We start from the raw sequence: 17,779 nt of genomic DNA on the forward strand, positions 1-17,779 counted from the left end.
GATGTTGTTTCTGTCTCACCACCACCAGGTCTCCTTCATTCAGTTTTGATTCGGACGCGTGTCTCCGTTGATCCGCATAGGCTTTCATTTTCATCTTTGCTTCCTGATCTCTTTTTGCAATGTCGCTCGGAACCACACTCATCTTCGCCTCCATCTGTGGTAGTCTTGTCTTGCTCGACCGCCCTAGCACCAGTTCGGCTGGGCATTGACCTGTGGAGCTGTGAGGGGTATTCCTGTAATCCCTCAACACCTGGCACAGTGCCTGCCCAGTCGATATTTGAGTCAGCTTTGCTCTTTGTATTGCTTTCTTGATTGTCCCAATAAAGCGTTCTGCCATCCCAGTGGCCTGTGGCCACAGGGTCGTTATCTTCCGATGCTTGATCCCAAGGTAGTCCATAAACCATCTAAATTCTTCTCCTGAGAATGGAGGGCCATTGTCTGTCTTTAATGTCTGTGGGGAGCCCCATGCAGCGAATATATCATCTAGCACAGGTAAAGTGGCATTTGCTGATGTTGACGAAACCTGCCTCACTATCGGGAACCTTGAGAACTCGTCAATGACAACCAACAGGTAATTTCCCGTCTCTAGAGGTCCATAAAAATCTGCCGCTAGCTCTGTCCATACTGCCTTTGGCAGTTCTGACATTTGTAGTGGTGCTGGTTTTGATGGTGGTCCCGTCACTTGACAGATGTGGCAGCGTGTTATTGCTTCCTCTACCATGCCATCGAGTCCTGGGAACCACACCTTTTCTCGCAACATCTTTTTTGTGGCTACAATGCCTCTGTGGGACTCGTGGGCCAGTTAAACAGTTCGCTTTCTCAGTCTGTAGGGGATCACTATCCGTGATCCTCTCATAAGGATGCCATTCTCTGTTTCTGATAGTTCTTCATTTATTTTTTTGAACGCTAGCAGTTCTTCTTTGATTACTCCTTCTTCTGTGGGACTGTTATTGTTTATGTGTCTCCATCTTTGTTGTCTCACCTCGTTTCTGATTGCTTGCATGGTGGGATCTCTCTTTGTTTCTTGCTCTAGCTCTGCTATTGTTATCGATGTCGGAGTGTTTTGCTTGAGGATGAAATTAAGGTACTCTTCTGCCATGGTCGTGGTATCCTCTTTGTGGGGCAACGGGTGTCGTGACATGTAGTCTGCTGGATTGTGTTCTTTTCCGGGTTTGTGAACTATTTTAAAGTTGTAGTCCATCTACCTGATCCCCCACCGTTCTATCCGGGGTGAGATCTTGGCGCTCGGATTGCCATAAATTGTTATTAGCGCCTGGTGCTCAGTTACTATCGTGAAAGTCTTCCCGTAGATAAACATGTGGTAGTGCTCACATGCCCACACAACCGCCAGACTCTCCTTTTCTGGTTGAGAGTATGCTCTCTCAACGTCTGACAGGCTTTTTCTCCCATAGGCCATGACACATCTTGGTGAATCCTTTCCTTGTCTGTGTTGTGCCAGTATCGCGCCCAAACCCACTGGACTGGCATCTACAGTCAGTTCTGTGCATAAACTCGGTCAAAGTACGCCAGGTGATCTACAGCTGTCACTGACGCCCTTATCTCTTCGAAAGCCTTACTGCATTCTGCTGTCCATGCAAATGTTTGTCCTTGCTTCGTCAACTCTCGCAGTGGTGTACTCACTGTCGCAAAATCTTTGATGTACCGTGCGCAATAGCTGGCAAGACCTAGAAATGATCGTACTTCTGCTACGTCACTGGGTTGTTTTGCCTTTTCCAGGGTGTCTACCTTGCTGCGATCCAGCCTTATTCCTTTTTTCGAGAAGATGTGCCCGAAAAACACCAATTCTTCTCTTCCCAGTTCACATTTTTTTTCATTTAGCGTTAGTCCGATTTCTTCTAGTTGTGAACAGACGTCTCTCAGTGCTTTGTCATGTTCCTCATCTGACTTGCCGAGGGGGTCGCCGCAAATCCGAGAGGGTACACAGCGAGGGGGACGAACAGCTTACCTGCCTCACTGGTTCATCTGGGCATCACGACGGCACTGGGTCCCTGACGCTGTGGTCTCCCCCGCCGCCGAGCTGGTGGCAACGCTCCGACGCGGAGAGGGGTCGAGACTACAGCTCCCAGCCTGCCTCGGGGGAACTCCGCCCACTTCCTGTTTGGCGCCACCGGAGGCGTTCAAAAACCATCAGCTTCCACGGAGGAGCGGGGGTCGCCGCAAATCCGAGAGGGAACACAGCGAGGGGGACGAACAGCTTACCTGCCTCACTGGTTCATCTGGGCATCACGACGGCGCTGGGTCCCTGACGCTGTGGTCTCCCCCGCCGCCGAGCTGTTGGCAACGCTCGGACGCGGAGAGGGGTCGAGACTACAGCTCCCAGCCTGCCTCGGGGGAACTCCGCCTACTTCCTGTTTGGCGCCACCGGAGGCATTCAAAAACCATCAGCTTCCACGGAGGAGCGGGGGTCGCCGCAAATCCGAGAGGGCACACAGCGAGGGGGACGAACAGCTTACCTGCCTCACTGGTTCATCTGGGCATCACGACGGCGCTGGGTCCCTGACGCTGTGGTCTCCCCCGCCGCCGAGCTGGTGGCAACGCTCGGAAGCGGAGAGGGGTCGAGGCTACAGCTCCCAGCCTGCCTCGGGGGAACTCCGCCCACTTCCTGTTTGGCGCCACCGGAGGCGTTCAAAAACCATCAGCTTCCTCCGCATCGCGGACGGCGCCGGGCGGAGCCCAGGCAGAGGGCGGGCCGTCTGTGGCCGTCCGGGGACGACAGGGGACGGGACGGGCTTCCCCCCTAAGACACCGATATGGGTAAGCGCAAGACCCTGTGTAATGTGTCCCAGCGGTCTCAGAAAGCGAAGATCCCACGAAAGGCTGACACAATTATCTCATACTTGACATCAGCCGTAGGGGTTATCACCAAGGAGATTGCCCAAGCAGAAAAAGAACTGGGATTTAACATCACCACACCTCAGCTGCCTGACCATGTAATAATAGAGGATACACAAGACAATGTTTTAACATCATCGAACTTACAACATGAAAATCTCCCTGTAACATTGTCTGAAGGAGATCTAGGGGAAACCTCTAACACAGGGGTGATTGGAAATGGGCTAGTTATTCCATCAGCACAGGTACCGTCACACGATGTACCTACCAAACAGGCTATTGGGGCCAAACAATCCAAAAAGTGCACCAAAAAGACGAAACACCTAACCAACTTAACAAAAATGATGGAAGAGGACTTGGTGGTAAGACTCAGTAACAGAATTGAAGGGCTTATAAACCTCCATATGGAACCCATACTGACCAACATAGCCAAGGATATCGTTGATGTCCTCAATACATGTGTGTCAGGGCTGCTAAAAAAGTGTAACCATATTGAATCTTTTATGCAGGAGCAGCGGGACCTCCTAAAAAGTAAACTAACAGTGACACTTCTGCCTGAGGGGGGGTCCTACTGTAGCCATTGCCAGCGATGCACCAAAGGAAAATAGCTGTCCATCAACAGACACAAGGGAGGAAAAAGGGATAACACGTGATAAGCCCACAAGGGTATGCCCATTAGATAAAAATGCCACTAAAGACGGACCTACACCTACAGCAGCTGGTAAGATAGATGCTTTAGCTCCCAATATATCTACTGGGCCAACACCGTGTAGCACCAAGTTATCCCTCCCGCCACAAGCCGCTCCCCTGACAGCTGTGTTAGTGGGTGTCCCGCCTTTGCAATATGACGTGAGGGAGAGCCCAAGAGATCTTTTAGAAAGAACTAGAGAATGGTGCCAACAGTATAGCAGCGGGGATGATGACATTGCACTAGATATAATCACTACGAGAAGAGTGGGCTGGGTTGGACCCAGGGAGAAAACTACAAAAGGGGACTGTGTAGTGATTAATTTCAAAACACGCTTTATGGTGGAACGACTTTTCTGGGATGGGTCTGACCTATTACACCCAGGCATCAGACCTCTCCCTCTTGGTTATTTCTACCCACTCCCTCACCACAGATCAAGGAGGCCCCAAATAGTGGTGGCCCGCCCGGTGAGTGGGACACAAACATCTAATACACACACCCCAAAGGATACCCAGCCTGACTCAAGAGTGAGGACACTGCTGGGGGAGGGCACCTCCATTATGGAGATACCAAACCCAGTGGGTTGTACCCTGACCAATCGTTTTGCACCACTGTTGAAGCTCTCTGAGAACGACTGACTAATCAAGCCGTGCCCACTGATAACTGATTCTGTGACATTACATCCTGTTTGCAAAATGAAAAGCTGGAACATAGCTAGTTTAAGGGCCAAAATGGGGGACCAGATATGGAGGGAATCTATCTCTGAATTTGACATCATATCCCTACAAGAAACCTGGGATCCACACAATTCCTTCTCATTGGATGGCTTTTGTCATTTTTATACTCCCGCTAGGCAAAGCATTGCAGGTAGAGCTAAGGGTGGGCTACTGTCATTGTTCTCTCTGGAGCTCAAAGGCTCTCTTAAGCAGCTTGACACAGGTACTCAGAACTGTTTAGCGGTAGAACTCTCTGTGTCTGACACAAATAGGTTACTATTTTTAAACTTTTATAATGCTGTGGAAACAGAAAACAATCTTGATCTATTAGACCAATTTGTCTACAGTTATAGTAGGAAGTCATATTCTTTTGAGATTTTGTTTATGGGGGACCTAAATATCCACCCTTGCGTGAATCAATGTGGGAGCAAGGATTACGAGGGGCCACAGTTCTCTGCGGTATCCCATTTTGAACACACTAAAGAGGGTGAGAACCTGGAACTATTCCTGGCTAACTGGGACCTCTATGAATCATGCTGTGGGATGGGAGAACCCAGGATCCCCACGTTCAAGGGCAACGACAGGGGTACAATCATTGATTATGTTTTTGTTACATCTTATTTGTTATGTTTTGTTTTAAAATATTGTGTGGAGGTCTCTACCTTTAGTGACCACAATCCTGTGTTAATGGACTTGGCAACGGGGGAATCTTTGTCCTTTAGAAATTCTCAACCAAGGGTACAAAGTGATATTGCCCTAAAAGACCAAGGCAGAAGACTAAAGTGGACGAAAGTGGTACCTGACACTTTCACAGCGGATTTATTGGCATTGACAAGGGCAGAGATAGCTATATGTCTAGATAATGAGGTTCTGACATTGTAAACGCTTATAATGCCATCTGCTTACATGTAAATAATAATTTAACCATCAAAGGAAAGCCAAAAACCGGGCATGGAGAGAGGTGGTTTGACAAAAGATGTTCAAACGCGCATGCTGCACTTCTAAAAGCACTTAAAGTTACCCCTAGGGATAAGGGACTAGTAACCAAGCATAGATTGGCATATAAGCTAGCGATAGCTGATAGGAAGCGGGAATTAAGGGATGAAGCCTGGCACAACCTACTGTTACCCGAAGTTTTGAGAGACAGCTGCAAATTCTGGGCCACAGTAAATCAACCCCTCTTTGCAAATACAGACCATGCGTCTCTGGATTGCAATATCACAGATGAGGTCTGGATTGCACACTTTGAAGGGATCTATAGTTTACCTTCCAATTGCCCAATCGCTGAGGCTCATTTACCCGAAAACACTTTGCCACCACTGAAATTTGAAGCCTCAGAGGTTGCAAAAGCCATTGAGGAAAAGTCCAAAAACAAGGCGCCAGGACCGGACGGGGTCCCCGCCGATCTGTTCAAGGCTGCCCCTGGTATGTGGTCAAAAATTTTAGCAAACCTTTTTAACTCCATTAATCAAGACAGTATCCCTTCATCATGGTTAACCTCAACTATCATCCCGGTCTATAAAAAAGGTTCTAGGCAGGATCCATTTTGCTATAGACCAATTTTTTTTATTGACTCGTCTGTAAAGGTCTTGGGTCGGGTGATCCTGCATAGACTGAGCGAATGGTTGAGGGTGAAAGGGGTCCTGTCTAATGTACAATACTGTTTTAGGTCAAATAGAGGTACCATTGACCAATGTTTGAATCTGCATCTTTTAGTTAGCAAGTATACGGTGGCCAAGGAGGGTAACCTATATATGGGCTTCATGGACCTATCCTCGGTGTTTGACCTAGTTAATAGGTCAAAGCTTTGGATGGGTCTCCTTGAGTTAGGTTTTGATCCTCCCTTGATACACTTCTTGGCAAACTTACACACGAATCTCTCTGCAAAAATTAGAGTCAACACTGAGGGGCGATGTACTAGGCCATTTAGATCTGAAAGAGGGGTAAGACAGGGGTGCATTTTGGCACCCCTGTTGTTTACCCTCTACATAAACGCCCTTGAGACTGAGCTGGGGGAGGTTTCCCCGGGCATCCCGCGCTTGGGGGAACAGGTTATACCAGTTCTCCTATACGCGGATGACGCGGTACTCATGGCTCGCCGGGGTGGGCCTCCAGAAATTGTTGAATGCCTTTGGTACAAATACAAACAAGTGGTTAGGACCTAAGGGGGATTTAAAGACCTAGCGCCAATATGTTCCCTACAGACTAATAACAACAAATTATACTGGAGGGTCTAAAAGAGAGAAGTACGCAAAATGTATACAAAAGGGGGAAACTGAAGGCAACCTAGATATGTGTGTATCTGGCTCAGGTCATCCCCACAGTGGTCAGGAGAGAATGCCCATCAGTCACCACACAGAACCGCCCTTCATCATTTGGGTTTCCCACAAGACCACCATCAAGATAGCCCTATAACTTTCACGGACGGGGGTCCAGATGGTAGAAGGAACTCCACCGCCGATCAGTTGGGTCACAGAGAGGTCTCGCTACTCAAATTGTGAGGAACATATATTGAAAAAAGGGGGTGACTGATGTTGCAGTGCTCAAAAAGTGTAAAGAAATTTTTTTTTTAGTGAATCTAAAATAGGATAAGGGGGTACTAATAACTTTATTCTGGTGTTACCCACTATTCCAAAGTTAAAAAGTAGTCAGTAACAGACACTATATTATGAGCTGCCTGGATGTTTTATATGGTCGACATGTTTCAGCAATTAGAGACTAATTTGTCATTGCTTTCTTCAGGACCGTGTCTACTGATAGCTACTGCACAAAATAGTGATGATGAAAACAAATGAATGTGCTCAAAATCAAACAACAGATACAGAGATCACCTGATTAAACTAGGTGTTCATATCGTTCTTCTTTCCTCCTTTCAAGTGTTACTGAAAAAAAGGCGAAAAACAGAAACATGTAAAGGTTGAACCCGCAGTGTCCTTCAGAATGATAGCGCGTACAATATTATGACCATAATTATGATTAAATAATCAATACCAACAAAGTATATCAATAGCGATGATCACTGTAGGCGTGTATACTTACACTGGATTTAATATAATAAATACCAATGTGACAGAAATTAAACCATCTTACCGAATTTGTAAGAGGTAAGGACCTCACCCACCTGGCCACGGCTCAGGAAAAGGGGGAGCACCGCTCTAAGAATAGAAAGAGAAGAGTGCACAGAACCGTTGTTAACTCTGCTCAAACTATCAAGCACTTGTATATTTCAAGTCAGCACACGTACAACCAGAGTGACACCCATTCCTAACTTGTGTTTAAATTTTTATCATATTGGCTGGCTGTTGCCGGTGAATAGCACATGTAGACTTCTTAAGTGAGAAGAAAAGGAAAGAAATGGCTAGAAAAGCCGGTCTCGTTTTAAAAGTTAAAAATAAGGTCACAACCTTATCCAAAGTAAAGGACCTTCTATTCCGCATTCATTCACACAAAAACACAAACAAACACACCGGGAGTGCCCTTCCCCTTACCTATCCGTCGGTACTCCTAGATTCGGCGTCCGAGCCGATCGGGGAGGTGGCGGATAGTGTTTGAGATCAGAATTATATCCCAGCATGTAATTGGTCTAAACCTAGTCACGTGGTAGCTGGCCGGGTATCTAGAAGAACACAGAATTTGATTGGCCCGTGGGGGTTTGTCAATAGCCTGTCACGATATTGAGTTGCTCTAGATGTAAACATTGACTCGCCAGCAGTTTTTTTGTATGGAATACAAACTTTATTGCGAGTCATGTTCAAACCAGGATGTGTACAGAGCTAATTCATCCGGTTAGATAAGGAAAATGCGTATTATTCTTCCAGAGGACGACATGCATTTCTAAAAAAAGACACTAAATACCCTTGTTCGTTTGGTGAATGAAAACGCGAGGATCTAGATATAATAGCGTTATGTACAATGTACATGTGATGTCTTAGATTAAATATTGGTAATGTCCTTGTTTAACACGTTAAGTGGGTAATATTAAACTAAATTAAATTACAAACCACACGTTTTAACAGGTACTTCATAAGTGTGTGAAAACAGATTAGTGTGTACTAAGTCCAACATATGAACAAAAGGGGAGGGGAGGGGGTGGGTTAAGAATAAATTCAATTAAAGCCCACTACTCAGTCTGGTCAGATGAACGCACACTTAGCAAAGCCCTATCGTTCTGAGTGGGTTTAGGATCTGACTGACAAAGATCACGATGGTTGTGCAGGAGCACAACACTATACAGTTAAAGAGTCGACCAGGGTATATCGTCATTTAAACCCACCCGGTTAGTGCCCAACTTGAACACCCATTTCTGCTCCTTTACTAACAGAAACCTGGACACATCTGTGACATGGGCGGGGATGTGAGGCTGTTCAATCACTGTCCATTGAAACGCAGTCGATGGATGGCGTGCTTCAAGGAAGTGGTTAGTCAGTTTAGTTGCCTGTCTCTTACACCTGATTGTGCTCTTGTGTTCAGAGATTCTGATCTTAATTCTCCGAGTTGTCATCCCTATGTATTTTAACCCACAGGGACAGGTGATGAGGTAAACGAGATTTGTACTGTTACAATTCGTGAATTTGGTCTGAATCCACGGTCTGGAGGTGCCAATATCGATTTCAGTGGATTTCCTCGTTTGTGGGCACGCCTGGCAACCACCGCAGGGATGATGACCCGTGACTGGGGGAAGGTCCCAAAGAGAACCTAGGGCCCTAGGTCTCTCTTCACGTGGTCGCATGTGAATCAATCGATCCCTGAGGTTTGGTCCCCTTTTGTATGAAAACAAAGGTCTGTGAATAGAAAAGTCGTCCGAATTCAGGATGGACCAATGTCTATTCACCACCTTTTATATGGTGTTGGAGTAAGTCCCAAAAGTGGTTACAAAGGTGAGTCTCTCAAGTGGAGGTTTCTGTACAGCGGGTTCCAGAAGAGCCAAACGGTTGTTGTTGCGTGCACGTTTAAGTGACCGTTGTACTAATCTGGGAGGATATTTTCTCAAGACCAGTTGTTTTTTCAGGGCCAGGGAGTGTGTTTGAAAAGCCTCTGTGGTGGAGCAGTTTCTTTGCACCCTTAAGAACTGCCCGTAGGGCAAGTTGTCCCGAAGGGATTTAGGGTGATGGCTGTTGAAACAAAGCAGGGAGTTTTTTGCCAAAGGTTTCCTGTACAATTCCGATTGTAAACCGTCAGGAGTAGCTGTAATCAGCAGATCTAGAAACGCTAGTTTGTCCCTTCCAATTTCAATAGTGAAACGGAGGAAATTGTTTCGGTTGTTAAGCCACACAAGAAATTCATTGCACCTTTCCTCAGTACCTCACCATACCACTAGGACATCATCGATGTACCTTTTCCATGTTCTGATGCAATCAATGAAAGGGTTCGTGGCCACCAGTACGTGTTCTTGTTCAAATGAATGAACATATAGGTTTGCCAAACTGGGAGCGTAAACGCTCCCCATACTGGTACCCGATACCTGGAGGTATATCGAGTCCTCAAATTGGAAAAAGTTATTTTTCATGGCCAGAGTGGCACAGGCCATGATAAAGCTGGCTGGGGTAATGCTTTCAAGATCTCTTGACTGTAATAAAAGCTGGATCACATCAAGGGTCTCGTCCTGGGGTATCGAGGTGTATAGAGCCTCTACATCAAAGGACACAAGGAGATCAGTATCCATGTCAAACTCCAATGTGGGTAAAAGGCGTAACACGTCAGTAGTGTCCTTTAGATAAGTCGGCATCTCTCGTACCATGGGACGCAGGAAATGGTCAACAAATGTTGATAACGGTTCGAGAAGTGACCCAATCCCCGAAATAATGGGGCGACCCGGAGGTGGTCTCTGTTTTTTATGCACCTTGGGAAGGACACACTCCCTGGCCCTGAAAAAACAACTGGTCTTGAGAAAATATCCTCCAAGATTAGTACAACGGTCACTTAAACGTGCACGCAACAACAACCGTTTGGCTCTTCTGGAACCTGCTGTACAGAAACCTCCACTTGAGAGACTCACCTTTGTAACCACTTTTGGGACTTACTCCAACATCATACAAAAGGTGGTGAATAGACATTGGTCCATCCTGAATTCGGACAACTTTTCTATTCAGAGACCTTTGTTTTCATACAAAAGGGGACCAAACCACAGGGATCAATTCATTCACACGCGACCATGTGAAGAGAGACCTAGGGCCCTAGGTTCTCTTTGGGACCTTCCCCCAGTAACGGGTCATCATCCCTGCGGTAGTTGCCAGGCGTGCCCACAAACGAGGAAATCCACTGAAATCGATATTGGCACCTCCAGACCGTGGATTCAGACCAAATTCACGAATTGTAACAGTACAAATCTCGTTTACCTCATCACCTGTCCCTGTGGGTTAAAATACATAGGGATGACAACCCGGAGAATTAAGATCAGAATCTCTGAACACAATAGCACAATCAGGTGTAAGAGACAGGCAACTAAACTGACTAACCACTTCCTTGAAGCAAGCCATCCATCGACTGCGTTTCAATGGACAGTGATTGAACAGCCTCACATCCCGCCCATGTCACAGATGTGTCCAGGTTTCTGTTAGTAAAGGAGCAGAAATGGGTGTTCAAGTTGGGCACTAACCAGGTGGGTTTAAATGACGATATACCCTGGTCGACTCTTTAACTGTATAGTGTTGTGCTCCTGCACAACCATCGTGATCTTTGTCAGTCAGATCCTAAACCCACTCAGAACGACAGGGCTTTGCTAAGTGTGCGTTCCTCTGACCAGACTGAGTAGTGGGCTTTAATTGAATTTATTCTTAACCCACCCCCTCCCCTCCCCTTTTGTTCATATGTTGGACTTAGTACACACTAATCTGTTTTCACACACTTATGAAGTACCTGTTAAAACGTGTGGTTTGTAATTTAATTTTGTTTAATATTACCCACTTAACGTGTTAAACAAGGACATTACCAATATTTAACCTAAGACATCACATGTACATTGTACATAACGCTATTATATCTAGATCCTCACGTTTTCATTCACCAAACGAACGAGGTTATTTAGTGTCTTTTTCTTAGAAATGCATGTCGTCCTCTGGAAGAATAATATGCATTTTCCTTATCTAACCGGATGAATTAGCTCTGTACACATCCTGGTTTGAACATGACTCGCTATAAAGTTTGTATTCCATACAAAAAAACTGCTGGCGAGTCGATGTTTACATCTAGAGCAACTCGATATCGTGACAGGCTATTGACAAACCCCCACGGGCCAATCAAATTCTGTGTTCTTCTAGATACCCGGCCAGTTACCACGTGACTAGGTTTAGACCAATTACGTGCTGGGATATAATTCTGATCTCAAACACTATCCGCCACCTCCCCGATCGGCTCGGACGCCGAATCTAGGAGTACCGACGGATAGGTAAGGGGAAGGGTGTGTTTGTTTGTGTTTTTGTGTGAATGAACGCGGAATAGAAGGTCCTTTACTTTGGATAAGGTTGTGACCTTATTTTTAACTTTTAAAACGAGACCGGCTTTTCTAGCCATTTCTTTCCTTTTCTTCTCACTTAAGAAGTCTACATGTGCTATTCACCGGCAACAGCCAGCCAATATGATAAATATGTAAACACAAGTTAGGAATGGGTGTCACTCTGGTTGTACGTGTGCTGACTTGAAATATACAAGTGCTTGATAGTTTGAGCAGAGTTAACAACGGTTCTGTGCACTCTTCTCTTTCTATTCTTAGAGCGGTGCTCCCCCTTTTCCTGAGCCGTGGCCAGGTGGGGTGAGGTCCTTACCTCTTACAAGTTCGGTAAGATGGTTTAATTTCTGTCACATTGGTATTTATTATATTAAATCCATTGTATGTATACACGCCTACAGTGATCATCACTATTGATATACTTTGTTGGTATTGATTATTTATTCATAATTATGGTCATAATATTGTACGCGCTATCATTCTGAAGGACACTGCGGGTTCAACCTTTACATGTTTCTGTTTTTCGCCTTTTTTTCAGTAACACTTGAAAGGAGGAAAGAAGAACGATATGAACACCTAGTTTAATCAGGTGATCTCTGTATCTGTTGTTTGATTTTGAGCACATTCATTTGTTTTCATCATCACTATTTTGTGCAGTAGCTATCAGTAGACACGGTCCTGAAGAAAGCAATGCCAAATTAGTCTCTAATTGCTGAAACATGTCAACCATATAAAACAAAGAATATAAAACATCCAGGCAGCTCATAATATAGTGGCTGTTACTGACTACTTTTTAACTTTGGAATAGTGGGTAATACCAGAATAAAGTTATTAGTACCCCCTTATCCTATTTTAGATTCACAAAAAAAAAATTCTATACACTTTTTGAGCACTGCAACATCAGTCACCCCCTTTTTTCTATATATGTTCCTCACAATTTGAGTAGCGAGACCTCTCTGTGACCCAACTGATCGGCGGTGGAGTTCCTTCTACCATCTGGACCCCCGTCCGTGAAAGTTATAGGGCTATCTTGATGGTGGTCTTGTGGGAAACCCAAATGATGAAGGGCGGTTCCGTGTGGTGACTGATGGGCATCCTCTCCTGACCACTGTGGGGATGACCTGAGCCACATACACACATTTCTAGGTTGCCTTCAGTTTCCCCCTTTTGTATACATTTTGCGTACTTCTCTCTTTTAGACCCTCCAGTATAATTTGTTGTTATTTGAATGCCTTTGGTACCTTCATGAGCAACCTTGATCTCAAGGTAAATGCAAAAAAATCTCAGGTTCTAATTGCAGGGAGGAGTAAAAATAAAGGGATATCAAAAAGCTTTTATTGTAACAACGAAGTAGTATGTAGGGTCTCCTCGTTTCCCTATCTTGGTGTAGTATTCGACGAGAAGGGCACATGGCGTCCTCAAAACACAAGCCGTAGTGTGGCTTTTAGCAGGAGTGTTTCGGGCCTCATGGGGTTTGCCAAAAAATTGGGAGGTAGACCAATTGAAGCCATTATTAAGGTTTACAAAGCAAAGTGTTTGGCAGATGCCTCATATGGATGCCAAAAATGGGGCTATACCCCGACTAACAAAATCCAGTTGGTGCAAAATAGATTTTTAAGAGGGCTCCTCTCAGTTCCTCAGTCAACCCCCACTTTTACTACACATACTGAAGTGGGGATCGAATACATCTTAGACCAAATTAAAATAGCACCCCTATTATATTGGTTAAAAATTTGGCCAAAGGAGGAAATTACCTTAAACCACTCTATCATTAAAGATTGCTTACATCTGGAGATGGCTGCTAATATTGCCTGGCTGACTTATATCAAAAAGGGTTTTCAGAAGATAGGCCGCCTAGCTTTGTTTCACTACCCTGAAACAATAACCAAAAAAGACATCGTCCTAACAAAAAATGCTCTAATGGATCTCTTAAAATTAGAACGGGAGGAGATTGAGATGAGAAAACCTCTTGTAAGAGCTAATTATGGGCTGGTTAGCTGCTCAGGCCCTGAACCATATTTATCGGTGATAAATAACCGGTACCACCGATACCTCCTTACAAGATTTCGTCTAAATTTGATTCATTACATCCTGGGCTCCTTCTATACTTGGTGTACTCCTGAGAAAGCAGACCCTTGTTCTTGTGATTGTTTTTCATCACAAGACACCCTACATTTTGTAATGTTCTGTACATTTTATGAACAGCGCAGAAGGAAATATTTGTTACCAGTCTTGAAGAAGGCGGGCTTTGTTCAGGTTAGACCATCTCTAATATATTTAATGCAATTGGGTAGCCCTTATATTATGTTTTCTGTAGCCAGTTTTCTAACGACAGCCATTCGTGTAAGGAAAAACAATACCAGTTTACCACAGATTCGAAGTTGCTTTGAGTAAAATATATTCTGTTAAATTATGTAATATACTTGCGCACTGAGGTTTGTAGTTTTAAAGGATTTTAAAGGTACCAATTTCAGGGTGATATAAATCTTTTAAAAATGTACAGTATTTTTTAATAATGACAATGAACTGTTTTAATTTCTTTGGTGATTACTGTAAGTATTTTTTTATTGCTATTTAAAATGATTGTACCATGTCTTTTATGATATTAATTTTATCGAATAAAGAATTTTTGACTGACTGACTTGCCGAACACTAGAATGTCGTCACTATAGTTGAGACTGTTCTTGATTGGTCTAATGATTTGCCTGATTGTCTATTGGAAGATTTCAGCTGCTGAAGAGATTCTGAAACTCAACCGCTTGTAGCGGAACAATCCTAGGTGTGTCGAGAATGTCGTTATGTATCTCGACTGTGGATCAAGTTCTAGCTGATGGTATCCCTTGTACAGGTCTAGCTTGGAGAATCGTCTTGTTCCCGTCAGGCAGCTAATCATGTCATCCAGATGCGGCCCGGGATGTCGTTCTCTTTCGATGGCTGTGTTCGTGATCCTCATGTCAACACATATTCTGATCTGTGCAGTGTCCTTCTTTGGCACTGCTACTATCGGTGATACCCAAGGTGTTGGTCCTTCTGCCGGCTCAATGATGTCTTGATCCAGCAGTGATTTGATCTCTTCTTCCACTTGCAGTTGTAGGTGTATCGGTACACGTCTATGGTGTTGAGCAACAGGCCTGACTGCTTCGTTGATGTGCAGTGTGATCTGTCACCCTTTCAGTTTTCCTAGTCCTTTTGTTAATTTCGGATACTCTCTTAGGATGTTTCCTTTGTCGGACATGTGATAGGTCATCGTCAGCAGACCCATTATCTGCGCCATGACGTTGCTTAGTAAACATGGTGCTGGGATATCCTCTCTTAGCACATGAATTTCCTCAGTGACCGTTCTGTTCTCATATGTCAAAGTGTCTGTAAATGTTCCTAGGTTTGTTACCGGTCTTTTCGCACCCCAGGTGAACACTTGTACTCTGGATGGTTGTAGGGGTGGTTTGCTTTTCATCTTCTCATATTCCGTGGCGCACATTTTGTTGCACGTGGCGCCACTGTCCACTACGAATTCCGCTTGGTGAGGCCCTACATCTATGGTCACGGATTCTGTCTTTTGTATTGTCTTCTTGTCTACCAACCGTATGCTTTCTTCACTTTTTTCTTCAGATGTGGACATGAGGTATAGCCGCTCTACTTTTTCTTCTGCTTCTTCTATCTCTCCTGACTCTAGCGAAGAGCTCCTTGCTGTTGTTTCCATGTGTCTTACATGTCTGTTCGTCGTCATTCGTGGTCTCCCTGGTCGACCTCTTTCATTTTTGAACTGCATGCCTTGGCACATACTAGCGAAATGGTAGCTTCTGTTGCATTTTCTGCAGGTTTGACCGAAGGCTGGACATGCACCTTTGTGCGGAAATTCCAGGCCACATCGGTAGCACTGTGATCCTTGTTGTTTTTGTTGTTGTTGATCATTTGATCCTCTCTTCCATTGCCCTGCTCGTCCACTCTCTGTTATTCGGTGAGCCTGTTCAATCCGTCGTTCCATTTGTTTTGCATGGACCATCGCACGTGCTTCTGCTCTTGCCAGTTCCAAGATCTTTTCTAGTGTGGTCGGCTCATTTAGTATTCTTGTGCGAAAGTCAGAGTCTCGACATCCTTCTATTATTCTTAGGCGGATGGCCTGCTCATTGTCGTATTTCTCGAACTCACAGTGGGTCACTAGTTTTCTTAGCCTGGTTGCAAAATCATCCAGTGACTCGTCAGGCTGTTGGAACGCTATGTTAAAGCTGTACCTTTCGAAGTCAATGTTTCTCTGGGGGTTAAATTTGTCCGTCAGGCACTTGATTAACCCTTTGTATGTTTTTGTTTCACTTGTTGGTAGCGTTACTAAAAGGTCATCTACCTCATCTCCTACTAGGTTTAGGAACAGTCCTAGTTGTTTAGCTTCTACCACATCAGTTGCTTCCATGTACCTTTCAAATTTAGCGATCCACTTCTCCCATCTGATTCCCACCTGTGGCTCCGAGACGCTAAATGGCAGTGGTTTGCGGTACTGTGCGCTTTGTCTGGTCTCAGCCATGTTTTTTTATTTTGTTTGTGCCTTATTTGTGCTTTATTCTCTGTTTTTCCTTTTCTTTTCTTTTATTCTTTTCTTTTTTTTCTTTATTCTCTTATTGTGGGGATCTTTTTGTCCATTTCCTTTTCTTTCCACCTTGTTCCTTAGTTTTTCTCTTCATTCTCTTGTTGTGGGGATCTTTTGTCCCTTTTTCTCTTCTTTCCACTTTATCTTCCTTTATTTGATTCTTCCTTCACTTCTATTTACTCTTTTCCCATGTTAATCCTCTTGTTTCTCCTTTGCCTGGCCTTGAAATGGCTGCTCTGTTGATTCCTATGGAGCCTCTGTTCTCGCGAGATTTCGCGATCGAAATCTCGCTTGCCTGTCCCCAAAATGGCAGCCACTCCAGTTCTCTCTTCTGATTGGCCCAGCCGCCTGACTCTGTAATGCTTAGTGGGCTGGATCTGCTCTCGGAGGCTGTCGGGTGGGCTCCCGTGTTTCTGCTTCTTTTTCTAGCTGATTTCCGCTACTAGCGCATCCAGAGTGAGCATCTGTTTTTTTTTTCTGATGGCGCCTCAGTGGACACGCGTCGATCCACGCGTCGATCCGTCTCTTGACCTCGTCGCCAGTTGTCGTGTTTATGCTGTTTGCCGGGAGGTACACCAAACACAGCACGCAGGTTAGTCTGGTATATTCCTTTATTTGTATCTCGTGCAGCTGCTCATCAGTATGTCCGTCCTGGTCACTGTCCTTGTCCTTGTCCCTACTTCCTGTCCTCTCACCGGATCTGGTGTCCGGTGACCTGGTCACTCTCCCTGAGGACCCACCGGGTCCTCGCGCCCTGTTGTCAGTCGCCCACACTGTCGGGTCACGACATAAATGGTCAGCATTTTGCAAATGACTGACTGCCAGTCAATCGACCTTTGCCCCCATACAGTGCCCTGGGGCCAAACGTTACCTTTAACTCACTCGCATGAGCTAAAATCAACAACAACCTAGTACTTATTAAATGTAAGTGCTGTGGTCACAGTGTTACCGTAGCATTCAGTAGTTTAGCAAGCAAGCATGCATTTTGCCTCCCATCAATATAAATGAACACTGGGACATGTGGTCTGTTTCTGAGATCACAATATTAGTGATGTGCTCAAGCACAGATTAGCATCATTAACGCTGCAAAAAGAGGAATAATACAAGAAGGTAGTAGTGTTCCCAACATGGGAAAGGACCGCACATCAAAAAAGAAAGAGCAGGTATCTAGGAATAAAGTAAATGGCGTGATATGTAAATAGTAGCTGTGAGTACAGCGGGGTGCCAAGTAGGCTGTAAGCACTCGCTACCCAGAAGTGCTGTAAGCAGATTGAAAGAACAATCTGCTGGAAAATTCACAAGAAAATCAGCTGATGCAGCACACCCATAGACAATATAGTGGGTCCTAAACACAACCAAATCTTCAAGGACCAATGTCACTGATGATTAAATAAGCAAATTCCAAGAGTCATTATACAATGCAAGGCATCCAAAGGTTCCAAAGGATGAGATGAACAGTCCACGAAGCTTCACTAATTCAGCTACTTTTAATATTC

This window comes from Lissotriton helveticus, chromosome 2_2 (genome assembly GCF_964261635.1).
Source record: "Lissotriton helveticus chromosome 2_2, aLisHel1.1, whole genome shotgun sequence".
Taxonomy (NCBI): domain Eukaryota; kingdom Metazoa; phylum Chordata; class Amphibia; order Caudata; family Salamandridae; genus Lissotriton; species Lissotriton helveticus.